The sequence below is a fragment of the Acomys minous genome (assembly GCF_964271855.1).
Source record: "Acomys minous genome assembly, chromosome: 3".
Classification (NCBI taxonomy): Eukaryota; Metazoa; Chordata; class Mammalia; order Rodentia; family Muridae; genus Acomys; species Acomys minous.
The window spans coordinates 30002003-30016077 of NC_140485.1; the positions used below are offsets into that span (position 1 = coordinate 30002003).

A 14075-nucleotide genomic window follows, 5' to 3' on the forward strand; every position below is an offset into this window, starting at 1 on the left:
TTTAGTTTCTTTCCTAGCCATTTATCTCCAACTCTTATCTATACCTGACCCAATATTCTTGACCACCGGGTAAGAAAATTTATTTTTAACGAACTAATTAGTTAATTAATTAGAAACAGGGTATCTCTATGTAGCCCTGGCTGTCCTGGAACTCGCTGGCTTTGAGCTCAAAGAAATCTGCCTGCCTCTGCCTCCCAAGTGGTTCCACTACAAGTGTACACCACCACACCCACCTGTAATTTATTAATTTAGCAGACCACTAACTTTTACCAAGCCAAAAATATAAGAATGTCATCAGATAGCGTCTGAACCCCATGGCAGAGATTCCCCTGGTTTGCAATAACTCACCTGCCCAGTGTGGGAACCGAAGTCTTTGGTTCTGTGACAATGAACATATCCTGTAGCCATTCCACAGTGGAGTACATCATTAAGGACAATCTGATGCTGGGCATGGTGGCACACAGCTATAATCCCAGCACTCTGGGAGGCAGAGACAGGTGGATCTCTGTGAGTTCAAGGACAGCCAAGGCTACACAGAGAAACCCTGGGGGTGGGGTGAGGTGACAGGCATGAACAATCTGAATTTTGGTTCCCAGGACATGGCCACCCATATTGGCTTAGAATAAACTCTTAGTGCCTTTGAGGCGACAGCTATCTTTTATGTCTTTAGGAAGAAAGATAGGCTGATAGGATTTTCCACCTCTATGCTAATGTCCTCTGTCCCTGGAGTGTAACATCCAAAGTCCAGGAAGGGAGCTCTGAAGACATGTCTTGGATCTTTGCTATCTCTTTTAAGTGTCACCTGATACTTCACATTAAACTTCATTGTTCGAGGCACCCTCACTGGGCAGGGACTACAGCACAATGTGAAACATCCACTTAGTACCCACAAGGCTGCGGTTCAATCCCAGCATTTAAAATTAAAGTAAAAGTGATTGCGTACTTAATTATATAGTGTGGCACTCAGCACCACGTCCTCATTTTTAGTCCTTCCTGCCACATCTGATGTCCCCACTACCGGTTCCCGACACTAAAGTTACTCTTCCTCACAACTTGAAAGGGCTGCATTCTGGGTCTTCTCTGATGAGAGGTCAAGAACCCAGCACACAGCATGACCAGGAGCTGTAACTGCATTCGCCTATAATCTCAGCCTTTGGGGACCTGAGGCAGGAGGACCAGGACGAACACACAAAAATAAAAGCACACAGAATCACATTCCTCTTATTATTTCTACTCTGTTGAAATTAACTTACTAGCTGTTTTGAGATGGTCCTCGGTCTCGGTCTCTTGAGAGCCAAGGGGACTTTGCAGCTGAGAGTGATAATGGCTTCCCTCAGTCTCCCATCCACAGAATGAGAAAACCTTGAGTCTTTGCTTCTGACCTCTGCGGAGGATGTGAAACATTGCTTTGTAGGAAATAAGGATCAGAAGCTCAAAGATCAATGAAAATCCCTGTAATAGATGAGGTTCTAGACCAACCCCCCAGCCCAGCAGCTCCCACGCCAGTCTGGAAAATTTTATTTAAAAAAAAATAGTGAGAATACACTCGCATGCTCAAAATTTCAAAAAGCTAGAAGTTTCTTTACATCCTGTAAGTAGTACGTTTATTGTTTTCTTCAGCTTATTGTTACCAGCATCATTATTATGGTATGTGTGAGGGCAGCTCCTGTGTGCAGATACTGTGCACATGAACATCAGAGGACAGCATTATGGAGTGGGTTCTCTCCTCTTGATGAGAACAGGAGGTAGGAGCTGGGCAGGCAGCTTAGGGATGGGACCCTCGCCAGAGCCTTCTCTGGACAATATCAAACAGGTCCTAGACCAGGGAATGAGGCTGAGAAAGAAAAGATCAGAAATAATAAACTGAGGCGAGAAATCGTCGGAAACGCAGGATAGACTCGAGGGGGCCTGCAGTCAGTACCACACACGCGACGCTTGGCTTTATCCACCAGTTCAATGTATACACATCTCGGGCATGGGGGAAACAAAGCGGAAGGGCGCTCTCAGGAGATAATGCGGACATTTTCACAGGAAAAGCAGTGTAATCTCAATCGACTCTCGGCCTTGAGGCCACAGAGTACTTTTTCTGATAGTCTGAAGACCCTGAGTGTGCACTTGGCAAAACATCTTGCTTAACCATGGTCTCAGCAATCTGTGTGGTTCTTATGCTGGAACAAAGAGCCACGCATATGGACGGACCCTAAAACAACTCCCGACAGACCCTAAAACAGCGGCTTTGGAGACATCCTTGGTTCTCCAATCAGGAACGCCAGAAGGAAGCTCTAGCTCTCGTGTCCTCCTGAGTGAGCTCGCCACCTGGAAGCTGGGGTGAGGGTCGGGGCGGAAGCTCCATGAGCCCATCTGCCGAAGCACTTTGGAACTGGATCTTTGTGCTTTCGTGGCATAAATGGGTTATATCTATTCGCCAGTTTCCGCCCATCTCCCAAATGCTTTAGTTAAGTTCCATCTTTAGAGGGGGAGGAAAGACACAGCCATGGCAATCAGCTCCTTCTGGCCAAAACCTCTGGCTTTGGTGGAGACCTAAGCTTTCTAAAACATAAAAGGATTAATCCAGGCAGGCAGGCCAAGGGACCGCTCCTCAGGAAGGCCAGTTCACCTTGAGGCAAGCTAAAGAGATGGGTGGAGTCACTATCCCTTTAATGATTTACACACTTCTCCCTCTTAGAAGTCCCTCCCTCTAGAGCTGTCTCCACAAGCTGCCATGAAGTCACTGGGTCTACTTTTTCTTTCTTTCTTTCTTTTTCTTTTTTTCCTTGTCTCTTTCAGATGCAGGCCAGACCTTAAGGATGCATTTTCTGGTAGTTTGGCTTTTTTACTTTTCCTTTAAAGCCAGCTTAAGTGGCATGGTTTTTCTTCCCTTCTCTTTCCCTCCTTTGGGCAGCTTCAGAGACTCACAGTTTACCTCTCTTGGGGTTTTCCTTATTATTTATTTATTTATTTATTATACAATGCTCTGCCTGCATGTACACCTGCAGCCCAGAAGAGGGCGTCAAATCACATTACAGATGGTTGTGAGCCACCATGTAGTTGCTGGGAATTGAACTCTGGACCTCTGGAAGAACAGCCAGTGCTCTTAACCTCTGAGCCATCTCTCCAGCCCCAGGGGGTTTTCCTTTTTAAGCTCTAATAAAATTGTCTTCTTTGAATAAACTTTGGCTTTGTATAACTTTCAAGCTCTAACTGCCTCTTAATTCTCTAAATGGTAGAGAAAACTGTTCCTGCATCCTTCCCCGTCTCCACGGGCTCTGGAGATCACACTCAGGATGCCAGGCTTGGGTAGCCTGTGCCTTTATCTGCTGGGCGGTCTCACCAGACTGTATTAGTTTCTTGAATCCCCCTGATGCAGCAGTGCAGGGAATAGTTTAGTAGGTTGGTCTTTTGCTTGGCTTGGGTAGACACAGCCTCTTCTGCTAATAATGCTCTTGGCAACTTCTCTCTGTTGTCTCTCCGCACTGTTGCAAACACTATCTTTCCAAACAATGCAGCCTTGGACCCCAACCTACATCAGGCTACAGTGCACCCCTCTATGAACAATAGACAGAGCCTATTAGATAATTCCCAATGTATCTAGTCCTAAAGAATGGAAAGTCATAACTGGACAAGACTGTTTTTCAGTTCTTGCACTGTAAGGCGAAACTGTGTGTTTGGGAGAGCTCCCTATTTACTGCCTTATACTTAGGCATAGTTTGATGTCCATATGACTAAAATCCAGGGCAGAGGGAAATGGTTACATAGTCTGTCGGACAAAACAGAATCACTCTAACTATGTTCCTTAGTAACCAGATTCTTAAACCCATAAAAGAATTCTCCAAAGAATAATATGGGCCCTTGACTATGCTTTGCTTTAAAAAAAAAAATAAAAAATAAAAATTTCCTCACTACTTTGCAATTTGTGTGAGCCCTTATTTTAATCCTTTTGAACAAGAAGCCAAAAACCTGGAAACAGGCAGCCTAGATCTGCCCACTGGTAACACTGTGGTGCTTTATGTAGGCCCACGTGATTATGCATATGTTATTATCAGGGTGTTATGACACATAGCTATAATCTCAGCATTGTCAAAGCAATGGCAGGAAGATCAGGAGTTCAAAGTCATCCTCAGCTGTATAGCACATAGAAGACCAGCTAGGCTGCGTGAGACTCTGCCGGAGAGATGGCTCAGCAGTTAAGAGCATCTGACGGCTGAGTTTGGTTCCCAGTGTCCACATGGCAGCTCACCACTGTCTATGTCTAGTCCCACGAGATCTGATACGCTTCGCTGGCCTCCTTGGGCATTGCGTGCATGTGGTACACAGATACACGGTGGGGGGTGGTCTGATGTATTTTGATGCTAATTACTGCTTGCTGTCTGACCCACCTTTTGCTTAATAAAAAGCCATCCTGCCTGGACAGGGCAGGAGATAGGTGGGGCCAGGAGAGAGAGGGATCCTGGGAAAAGGAAGAAGAAAAGACTGCCATGAGGAGAAAGGAAAGAGACCTGAAGTGAAGAGAGGAAGGCCGCCATGGGTCAGCTGGAGGAGAAGCACATGGCTGGCAAGGATGGAGAATCCAGCCCAGATGAAGAACATGAGCAAATATATGAGATTATGGATGGGAGGTAGCTTGATAGAAGTTATTAGAAACAGATGGCATGGGATTGGGGCAGGGATCCCATACCTGCCTCGCTACTGGAAGTACTTTAGAGGATTAATATCTACTCTGCCCTAGGTTAACTAAGGCTATTTTAAAATATAACAGGTGTCTGTGTCTTGATTGATTGCCAGCGGGTTAGAAAATACTGCTGTAATAATAATTATAGGCCTAGTAATAAACATTATTAGGCAATATTGGTATTTTAACAGCAACAGAACAGAGTATTCAATCATGCAATATGTATCTTCTTAGTCATCTGTATCTTATGTTGTTGTTTTCTGGCTGAGTTGGAGAGCTTCCACTCTCAGAGGGTTGCGAGGCTCAATCTATCTTGAATGGTGGTGCAGTCTATTTACAAGCCTGCTGGCTCTTTAGAAATCTCTTTCTGTGTCATTTTACCTAGCTATTCTACCCTTCTTTTGAGCTCCTCCAAACCCAAGAGGGCTCCTTAGCAATCTTTCCTAGAACTGTTTTACCTGTGTCCTGCTGGCTGCTTCTCTGTTGTTCCTGCGAGCCCAGAGAGAAAGCGCTTACCAGGAGCTCCTTCCATGAGGGCTCTTCCAGAGAGAGGAGGGAGAGAGAGAGAGAGAGAGAGAGAGAGAGAGAGAGAGAGAGAGAGAGAGAGAGAGAGAGAGAGAGAGAGAGAGCACTCTCAAAGGTCCAACTGCTGTATGTCTCTGCTCTGCCAGGCATGGTGGCGCATGCCTTTAATCCCAGCATTCAGGAGGCAGAGGCAGGCGGATCGCTGTGAGTTTGAGGCCAGCCTGATCTACAAAGTGAGTCCAGATCAGCCAAGCCTATACAGAGAAACCCTATTTCAAAACCAAACAAAACAAACAAAGTCTCTGCTCCTCTCCCACACCCTTGGCAGGCTGAACCATGTCATGGTGTGGGGGCTCCAAGCCAAGTCAGCAGAGGCTGAACCATTTCATCTTTACGGTGGGGCAGCTCAAGGCCACCCAGCTGATTTACCTCTGTCATAGAGAAAAGACCACAAGACCTCTCTCTCCCAAGCAACTTGCCTTAAAATATGCAGGTACCTTCCATTCTTTAGCATTCTTATCTACGGAGGCTTTCAGAGGCACATGTAATTGCATCTGATATCCACTTTAGTTTTTATATTTTGCTAACAATTAGGTTTTCTATGTACAATAATCAAGTATCCTGTAACACATGTGGGTGCTGAGAGTTGAATCTGGATCCTCAGGAAGAGCAATCAGCGTTCTTAACCATTGAGTCACATTTTTTGTTTTTGTTTTGTTTTGTTTTTTTGTTTTAGTTTTGATAGCCTATCACTGTGTATCTCTGACTGGCTTCTGCCTCAAGTGCTAAGAATATAGGTGTGCACTACCACACTCACCTCTCAGACTCTTTCTCTTCTTTTTAATTAAAAGTAATTTCTGTATATGGGTTTTGTGTGTGTGTGTGTGTGTGTGTGTGTGTGTGTGTGTGTGTGTGTGTGTGTGTGTGCTCGCATATGTACCACATGTGTGTCTGGTGCTGGAGGAGGCAGGAACAGGGTGATTGGTCCTCTGACACTAGAGTTACAGATTGCTGTGAGCCACCATATGGGTGCTGTGTATCGAACCTGTGCCCTCCAGGAGAGCAGCCAGTGCTCTTAACCACTAAGCAATCTCTCCAGCCTCCTCCAATAGTGCGTTCTCCCTCTCTCTCTCTCTCTCTCTCTCTCTCTCTCTCTCTCTCTCTCTCTCTCTCCACGGCCCATCTTGCCCAGTGATCTGGGCATCACAAGCCACCTTTCTCTCAGTGCCTTAACTTTGATTTTTACCTCATTTTCTCCCTCCTCATTTTTAGAGTCTTCTGACAGGCTTCAAGTTTTGGGTCCCAGACCAGCTGTTTATCACAGATCTGTTTTGTGTTCCTTTTCCCCTTAACCTTAAATGAATGGTAGGCCAACAACTCCAACACACCTTTTTTTTTCTGACTAATTCAGAGGCTACTGCAGAGGACCCCACTTGCATGCCTTGTACCTTTTGTAGTTCCTCCTCCTTTTTGTGAGTTCTTTTTGGTCGGATATGGGGAGGGAGTGTACCCCTGTGTGGATGAGCATTGTTGGCATGGGCACAGCCTTGCCTAGGATACCAATGCTTCAGACTCATGGGAGAGGTGAGGCTTTCCCCTGGTCTGAGTACAGATGCTGAGGAATGGTTTATCTTTAGCTAAAAACAGTCTGAGCAAATGTACCTACTGCAGCTTCTTCCTCCTGGATGACTACACGACCATAGCCCCTGGGCCCTACTGAGACCTCCTGGCCACACCATCTAACCTGCCTCCTGGTTCATGCTATATGGAACAAACAGGCTGGGTATCGTGGCTGCTGGTGCATCTCCAACCTAGCCCCTAGCCCGTTGCCAAACCAGTTTGAGCTTTACATTACTTGTGCCTGCCTGGTCTGTCTGTCTGTCTGCCTTTTTAACCAAGTGTAAACTGTTTTATTAGTCAACTGGAAAACTAGACACTCCTCCAGTCCACGAAGGTATTAGTTGAATCCTCTTCCTCATCAGCACCAGCGCCAGCACCAGCACCACCCTGGCCTTTCTTGGCATTCTTCCTCCCCACTCAGCCTGGGCGGCCACCACCGTAAGGAGAACGGACGGAGAAGTCAATGTGCTTCTGGGAGTCCAGACGGACAATGAAGGATGGGATGTTCACCACCTGCTTGCCGACCCTGATACAACGCTGGCAGAAAAGCACACCGGCATGGTGGGTAGATTTGGACAGGCCCGGTTTAAAGACCTGGGTTTGCAGCCGCCTCTCCAGGAAATCCTCTATCTTTAGGCCCAGGGTGGAATCCAGCTTCATCTTGTCCTCATCCAACACCCCAATACGCACAGGTCGCCTCAGTAGAGCCTTCAAAAAGACGCCGTGGGTCCTTTTCATCCAGCGTCAGCAGCTCCCGGGCAGCCTTGCCGATCTTGGCCAGCGTAAGTCTGACTCTCCACACCCCACGTTTGTTCCGGGGCCTACATTCTCCCATCAACTTCATTCAGTTCCTGGTCGAGATGAGATTTCTCGAAGGGTCTCCATGGGGTCACAGAGGTTTGGAGACAAACCCCACTTCCGGCAACCGGCAAGTTGGCTTCTCTAGGCCCGCTGCGCCTACGAACTCACGCTGGTGACCATGCCTGTCTTTCTTAATCTTCCATGGTTCCTTGTCACGTTTCCAGGACTCAGCTGCATAGGGCAGTGACAGGCAGACAGCTCAGCCTCAGTAGCACGTCTTAGTCCCCAGAGCAGGCAATGCAGCTTCTGCCACAGCTCCCTCACAGTCTTATTCTCTATGTGTTACGTCATAGACTTGGACATGCTCTCCGGCCCAATGTCTACTCTCTGGATGGCCCCAAACTCTTGGTGGGCCTCATGCAACAAGGAGGCATTCCTCATTAGATACAGAAGAAGACAGCCCCACTGGGACTCCCCCCTACAGCCTTCCGGCTCTGACTCTCCCTCTGGGCGGACAGCTCAGCCTCAGTGGTACGTCTTACCACCCACAGCCAACGCTACTACAGCAAGGAAGCGCCGCCATTCTGTGCCACATGGAGGGATGGCCACTCTAGGATTCCCCCTGCTCAGAGAATATTTCACCATGTGCATCAAAAATCACACATCCATACCTCCCAGACTCCTCCTTGGTTTTGTCATGTCCCTATTTAGGCATCAAGTATTGTGAGAACCTTTGTTTAAAAAAAAAAAAAAAACAGTCCGTAAGAGAAGTTTTGGTTTCTTTGAAAACTCAGTTCTGTTATGTCAATATGTTTTTGTTTTAATCCCAAGTGGGAGATTTTAGTTTGGGCTTTAGTCTGTCCACAGCTGATAATCGCCTCCTGCGGGGCATGGACTCTGAGGGAGATAAGTCAGAGAGCCAGGGGCCAGAAAGTGTGGCTTGCGGCGGTGGTGGTGGTGATGGCGTGTGATGCGTAGCAGTCTGGAGAGACCAGAGACAGATGGTGTGGTGGCTTGGAGACGCGGTGACCTGGAGGAGACTGCGTGCTGCGTTTGCTGCTGACAGAGATTGGTATTGCCCCTAAAAGAACCCGTGGGCCTTAAATAGCTGGGAGAAGTAAAGGGGTCTGTGTCCCCTCTCTCCTTTGACCTTTCTCATATCCAGGGTTAAGGGGTTGGTAGACGGGAGGTAGAGGCTTCAATACCCCAAATAAAATAGAGTTTAAAAAAAGAGTGTCAACACTGCCCGAATCACAGTATTGTCATGACTGGCTTAAAGAGAAGGAAAGAAAAGTAAAATAACTCAGGGGGAGAGGGGGGAAGGAGAAGAGGAGAGAGGAAGAAGGGGGGGGCAATTTATTTTATGAAACCAGGATAACAATGATACCAAAATGTGACCAGAAAGTTTACAAGAAGAAAATGACACAAGTCAGTATTTCTCAGGGACAGTCACCAAATGCTAGCCACATATTAAAATAGTGCATCTAATGTTATTCCAAACAGACAATAGAGTCAACCCCGGTGAGAGAAAAATCCTGAGGTGTTTTAATTCAAGAATCAGAGCGTAGAGGGAGGGGGAAAGGCAAGTTAATTAGTTAGCAGCTGCAGATAAACCTCACCTTAAAAGCTGTCACAGCTGATTGCTGGCGCCTCTGCACCTTGTTAACCTATAACCCAGATGACTGCAGAAGCAAGCGTGCGGCCCTGAGGCAGGAGGGGTGGCCCGGTGGCCAGGAGGACCTGAAGGACAGCTCCCAACCACCTGTGATTCCAGTTTCAGGGGATCCTAGGCCTCTGGCCTCCAGCATTTTAGAGTGATGCACTCAGGTGCACTCCCCCACCCCCCCACCTTCCGCAATTAAATTAAAACAAGAGACTTTCTGCTTGTAGATTGCACTCCTGCCCAGATCTTCCTTCTCTGCCCTCTATTCTATGGCTGAAGTGGGTTATTTTCCTTTCTTTATACAACGCTTAGGGGAAAAAAAACGCTTTGGTGGCTGAAGAGATGATGGCTGCTGTTCCAAAGGACCCGGGGTTCAGCTCCCAGCACCCACATAGTGGCTCACGCCTGTCTGTAACTCCAGTTCCAGGGGATGCGATACCTTTACAACCACACTTATACAATCAGGCAGAACACGAACGTACATAAGATAAATAAGGAATTTTTAAAAAGAAAGAAAGATATGCTCATAGCTTTAGAGATGTGGACATTCCAACTGCTCCCCAGCTTTGCTGCTGTTGCTGGTGGTGCAGGCTGCAGAGGCCTCAGTTAGAGGCTCAGCCTAGTGTGGACGTTCCAACCGCTCCCCAGCTTTGCTGTTGCTCGGCGTGCAGGCCGCAGAGGCCTCACTTAGAGGCTCAGCCTAGTGTTCCTAGGCTCTTGTTTTAACTCCCGTGAGAAATGAAGACACTCGTACGAGACACTCGTACCTTCCCTTTGCCTGTTTGGATTATTGAAACAAAGGACCTCAAGAAATTGCAATCTCCTCCCCGCCCCCACCCCCAGTCCCCCTCAGGAATCTCATACTTGGAGGAGGAAAAATCTGAGCCCTGATGCCAGTAAGTGAGGAAGCCTGTCTTCCAGAGATTTTTACATAGCTCTGAAAATTTGACTACCCTGCAGGAGAAAGTGGAGCAGATAGTGACGCTGGGCACTGCCACATCTTGGCCAGGACTAGTGTTAGGGGACAACTCCTGTCCTCTATTGAAACCTAAGCCTCATGCCAGGACTCCCAAAGGACCCTCAGGGAGGGGTGTTACAGCGTCATTTCTGTTACTGTAATATATATACATATGTATATATATATTACCATACAGGGTTGGGGAGATGACTTAATGGTTAATAGCGGTTGCTGCTCTTGTACAGGTCCTGAGTTTGGTTTCCAGCATACACACTGCGCACTTGTATCAGCTTGTGACTCTAGCTCCAGGGGATCTAAAGTCATCTTCTGTTTTCTGTTGGGAAGAGCATGCGCGCGCACACACACACACACACACACACACACACAGAGGGGGAGGGGGAGGGGGAGGGGGAGGGAGAGGGAGAGGGAGAGGGAGAGGGAGAGGGAGGGGGGGAGAGAGAGAGAGAGAGAGAGAGAGAGAGAGAGAGAGAGAGAGAGAGAGAGAGAGAGAGAGAGAGAGAGAATTTATTTTAGCTCACGAAGGTTGCAGTCAATCAAGACAGCAGCTCAGCAGCTCGGCTAGTCCCGCTACTTCAAGAGCAGGGAGAGACACACACATGTCTCTACTTCTGCTCAGTCCAGAGTCAAAAACTCTTCACTCCTATGCAGCCCAGGACCCCAAACCAAGGACTGGAGCTGCCCACAGTTGGCTGAGTTCTACCACATCAATTAACGCATAATCACGTCAGCTCCCCCACAGACATACACACTCAGGCCAACCTGATGAAGACACTCTCTCACTGAGAATGTCTTCCAGGGTGATTCTAGGCTTTATCAAGTTAACAGTTAATGGGTGGAGGGGTGCCACATGACTTCTTTGTTCCCTCTCCCTTTTTTTTTTTTAACTATCATTTGTTTCTTTGACTGACTTGTTTGTGGTCTAGCTTGTTATGGTCTTGGCTTTCAAGACAGGGTTTCTCTGTGTAGCCTTGGCTGTCCTGGGACTTGCTCTACAGATCAGGCTGGCCTTGAACTCAGAGATCCCCCTGCCTCTGTCTCCGAGTGCTGCTCCACCACAGAGCTGAGAGGAAGTTTTGACTACAGGAAGCATGACCTCCTCAGGGAACAGGAGCTTCCGGAGAGGTAGCCAACTCTACATGGATTTCTTGTTTGGCTTATATAAAACCCGAGGGACTACCTGGGGTCACCACTATTATTTCTGAGTTGTTCATTTTGTGTGTGGGGGTGTTTTGCCTTCATGTATGTATGTATGTGCAGCACAAGCCGGGTGCCTTCTGAGGGTTTCAGATCCCTTGACACTAAAATTCTAGACAGCTGTGAGCCACCAGGTAGATGCTGGGAATTTAATCTGGCCGCCTTTGAGATCAAACATTCTTCACCGCTGAGCCATCTCTCTAGCCCCGTGTGTTAATTCTTTTAGTGAAGTGATTTGACAGGGACTATTTCATGTCAGTGTGCAGGTTAGGTCAGAAACATCAGCAGGAACCTGTGTTTCTTTCTTCCTTCTTTCAAGTCTCATGTAGCCAGGCTGGGCTTCAACTTACAATAAACATCTTATTATCTATTTCTGGCTAGTCTGAAACTCACTGTATGGACCAGGCTGGTTTGGGACCTGCAGAGGTCTGTCTAGCTTTGTCTCCTGAGTGCTGAGAGTAAAGGTGTGCAACACCCCACGCTTCATGGAAATTCACAGGCTGGTGGTGTGCTGGTGTGGGTGGCTGACACAGGAGGATCAGAAGTTTAAGTCTAGCTTGAGTCCCAAGTCATTGTGTGGCCGCTCTATGCAGGTGTTAGCTGACTAATCAATCCCAAGTACACATTTCCCAAGGGACGACTCTAGTTGGAACAAATCAGACACTGTACAGCTTGACAAAGGGCATAAATCTAAGCATAAGCCTCAAACTGTAAAAGTAACTTCTATTCCCCTGGCTCAGTTGTTGTCTGGGAAGCTTACTGCTTCCTTCTGCTAACCTAGGCCTAGTCCTGGAGGCTTCTAGCCTCCGGACAATCTAACCTCTGCCTAGAATGTTCTTGCCTCTGTGACTTACTGCTTAATAAGCTCATCCTTACTTGTTCTTTCTGAGCTCTGGGCTGCCTGGTTCAACTCAGCTGTTCTGGCTCAAACTCTTCCCCAGCTGACTTATTTAACCTGACTTCTCTTTGGCCCAGAATTGGCCATCTGATCTAATCTTTTGGCTTCTCATTTTCTGGCTCATGTCATCTTCACCTGAGTTCTCTCTCTCTGCAACCCATCTTTCTGTGACTGTCCTGGTAAAACTGCCTCTTAAGGAGCTTTCTTTTCCTCTCTTTTCTCCTGATAGTTGGGCCTATCCTGTTCTCTTAAATCGTCTTTGATTCTGGTTTGTTACTTTCTCTGCCACTCAATTAGACATCACTTTCAAACATGGGTGCTTTTTTTCCCCTACAAACTAACTTTACCTTCATTGGTTGGGATTAAAAGTGAATACCACTGTTCCTAGACCTAAGCTTTTCTTTACTTGACATCTGCTCCATACCAGGTTGGCCTTGAACTCAGATCTGTTTGCCTCTGTCTTCTGGATTAAAGATGTGTTTGTGTTCCAGCCAGATCACACAGACCTAGAAGGTCTTTGGATGTGCTCTCTTCCCAGAGCAGCCATGTTCTGAATTAACATTCTTCTACACAAAACAGAGAAAGGATGAGTAAGGCCCAGCTAGGAGGAGATGGCCACAAATGCCCACAATCAAAAGGAAGATTCACTCCCTTCCCATCCTCTTCTCATGCAGAAAGGGGGCTTGTTAAGTATAGATTTATTTCATAGGCATTAATTTGCTTTATAAGAAAAAAAAATTTTTTTTGAGACAGAGTTTATCTGTGTCGCCCTGGTTGTCCTGGAGCTCACTCTGTAGACCAGGGTGGCCTCGAACTCACAGAGTTCTGCCTATCTTTGCCTCCCAAGTGCTGAGATTAAAGGTGTGCACCACCCCTGCCCAGCAAGAATTTCATAAGCTTCAATTTTTTAAATAAACAATGATTTTTTTTTTAGAGTTTTATATCTGAGCAATCAATTGGTGGTAGAGCTCTTGTCTACTGCAGATGAATTTGGGCTTGATCCTTAGCAGGGAAAGGGGGAAAAAATCCTGAGCAGGTGTGTGCCCCTGGTATCCTAGCACACGGGAGGGTGAATCCAGAGGATGACGGTACCTAGGAATCCAGTCACTTCAACAGCACAGGAAGGCATCTCAAAACACCTCCATTGCCACCGCCACTGCCACCGCCACCGCCGCCACCACCATCACCATTGCTGCCACCAGCACCAGCATCAGCACCAGCACCAGCACCAGCACCAGCACCACCCCTGGAAAACTCAACCAAGGCCAGTGCCAGAGGGACTGCTATTGTGGAGAGGCTCAAACTTAATAGCAAGTTTTTTCAATATAGCTTTTCCTCGGATGGGAGGGGGGAAATGTTTCTATGGGAGGGGCTGTTTTGTTTTAAGATAACGTCTCACACTGTAACGCAGACTGCTCTCTGACTTGTAGCAAGCTTACTCCTGTCTCATTCTCCCAGCCAGGGTGATCAGCACTAACCACCATACTCACCCAGCTTTGTTTTTTGTTTTGTTGTTAGTGATGATGGTGGTGATTAAAAAAAAAAAAAAGATTTATTTATTTATTATTTGTACAGTAATCTGACCGCCTGTGTGCCTGCACACTGCAAAACCACCATGGGGTTGCTGGAAATTGAACTCAGGACCTCTGGAAGAACACACAGTGTTCTTAACCTCTGAGCCATCTCCCCAGCCCCTAAATTTTTATCTTATTTATCTCTGAGGACA

At 47.1% G+C, this 14075-nt stretch overlaps 1 pseudogene across 1 annotated transcript; it reads right to left on the minus strand.

Annotated features, from left to right (window-relative positions):
• Positions 1-7081: 7081 nt before the first annotated feature.
• Positions 7082-7779, minus strand: LOC311593610 (small ribosomal subunit protein uS4-like; annotated as a pseudogene). The gene has a single exon. The product of its transcript is annotated as a small ribosomal subunit protein uS4-like (transcript).
• Between the last annotated feature and the right edge of the window lie 6296 nt (positions 7780-14075).